Here is a 2,252-nt window from a genome sequence, read left to right on the forward strand (position 1 = left end):
AGAGAGAGAGAGAGAGAGTTCATACGACAATGTTATGCGTGTTTTCAAATATAATATGCGGGTGTGGTGCGGAGTTAACAAGGGTTAATTTCTATAACGATTTAAATAAAAATAGAAAGCGGTTCAGGACGGGAGTGATGAGGTGTAATACTCGGTGTTCAGACCTTATGATCATGGAATGTGGTGCCTAATAATGATTAAATTATCCACAAGAAATAACTGATTATGAGATTATTGTTTAAGAAACTATTGGGTCACCTAATGCGGGTTTTGACTCAGCGGGTAATTACTCCTACCCTTTTTAACTGCGGCAGTGAAATCCCGGCCGTAGGCCGGGTTACACTAGTATACACATAATATAGCAATGACCCTATATAAAATCAACCCTTAAAGAATTCAAAAAATTCCCTTAACAATCAAAAATTACCCTTGGCCTTGTGGCTCCAAGTTAAGATCTAGACTGTTTATATCGACAACCAACACATCTCCAACACATCTCCATATTCGACAACCAACACATCTCCACTATTGTCAACTTCGCAAACCACACCAAATGCTTTGGAGGAGGAGCTGGACCAGACTGGTGTGACATTGCAACTACTCACACATCGTCTTAGTTCACCTTTCTCTTTCACACCCAGTTGACACTTCTATCCTCTCGTGGGCCACCCAGGTCCAGCCTCTCTAAAAAAAGGGTATAAGAGACCGACAGAGTTTGTTATCTTCCAATACTCCCAAAATGTCACCGCCATGGCCAATAACGTAGTGACAGAGCTTGCTATGTCTTTCACCTTAACCAACCGGCTTTTGAGGTTGCTTCCTTGATAAGTAAACAGTAAATCGATAAAGTCACAATTAAGGAAAATACGTGCAAAATAATTTGGGGAAAATAATGATGGTAACCTCAATTTTGGTAGTCCAAAAATATGGTGTTTTAAAAAAACACCGCCGACTGTCGTTATACCATTTAAACATGTTTCATAACAACAACTTTTTGTAAATATAACTGTGTTGTATATGCTATGGTATCCGTGAAAGTTTCCGTTGTTTAATTTATGTAGCGCTCGATTTTCACAATACGGTATAAATCATTTGAAATTCTAAACACTAAAAATATGCGCGGCACGTAAAATATTTCATTTCAACTTTACAGTCAAATTTTATTGAGTACAATACTGATTGCACGCGTGACGCGTGTCAATGTGCAAGCAGCACGTGACACAATTTAGCCAATCAGAGAACAAAAATTCGTAAAGTTAAAAACTTTTATTTATTAGCCCAAAATAAGACTTTTTGAAATAATTATAAACTTTAATTTAATTGTTATGTCCCAAATTGAGCTCCACAGAAGCTAAGCTAATTTTAAATTATTAGTTTTACGAAACGAATATTTTGCTGAAAATCGGATCGGATGTCGATCGCGATTCGCGATATTTTTTAACTTTTGGATACTATTATACCCTACTCAGTCTAGTAGGGTTAAAAGTATTTTACTGGTTCACCTAACCATGTGCTTTCGCGCCACTGCAGGCGCGCGCCACTGTAAGCGCAAGGGACCTGGATAAAGCAATTTTACTGGTTTCCTGGATGGAAAAAGTTGACAACGAGTTTTTTTAGTTCTACAAAGTAGATTATCTCGATCATGAGGTACAAATTATTTTAACATTTAATAAATTAATTTAATTGAAATAAATCCATCTTACCATTTAAAAATAAAACAACCAGAAATTATAACTCATGAGTTACGATTGTGCTTTGCCAATTGCATTTCTTTATTTAACTAAAATTTTGTTTTTCTATGTGAAAAATAAAATACGAACATCGTTCATGGAGGACTTCGGCGCGCCGCGCAAACTAGCATTCTTTGTTTCGCATTGACTAAATCGTTGACTAAATCGTTGCTTTACAAAGCAACGATCTGGAAGGGTTGACATTGTCAATCAACGAACATCGTCGTATTATATGCTCTGTTCCCAGAAATTTTCACAATCGTCGCATCGTTTTTTTTGACACACGCTGTAACCCCTTTTGAGCGCGCGCGAGAGGTATACAACGTGTAGCAACGTTTTTTGACTCACTCAAAAGTCAAACTGCAATCTACCATCCCATTAAGCTAAGACTTACTCGTCCATACCACATTTTACACTTTCTCCACTACTCTAGATAACTGATCAGCATTTGCTGGAATTATGCATTCCATAATAATTTAATTTATACGACGATGTTACTGTTTTTACTATCACGATTGTAAT

At 36.9% G+C, this 2,252-nt stretch overlaps 2 protein-coding genes across 2 annotated transcripts in view; one reads left to right on the top strand and one right to left on the bottom strand.

Moving 5' to 3' along the window:
* LOC134818229 (UDP-xylose and UDP-N-acetylglucosamine transporter-like) overlaps positions 1-2,252 on the top strand; it is an 81,359-nt gene that overhangs the window by 37,470 nt on the left and 41,637 nt on the right. The window lies entirely within an intron of this gene.
* LOC134818224 (mRNA (2'-O-methyladenosine-N(6)-)-methyltransferase-like) overlaps positions 1-2,252 on the bottom strand; it is a 99,572-nt gene that overhangs the window by 31,949 nt on the left and 65,371 nt on the right. The window lies entirely within an intron of this gene.

The sequence above is a fragment of the Bolinopsis microptera genome, chromosome 7, assembly GCF_026151205.1.
Source record: "Bolinopsis microptera isolate Bmic1 chromosome 7, MBARI_Bmic_1.0, whole genome shotgun sequence".
NCBI lineage: Eukaryota > Metazoa > Ctenophora > Tentaculata > Lobata > Bolinopsidae > Bolinopsis > Bolinopsis microptera.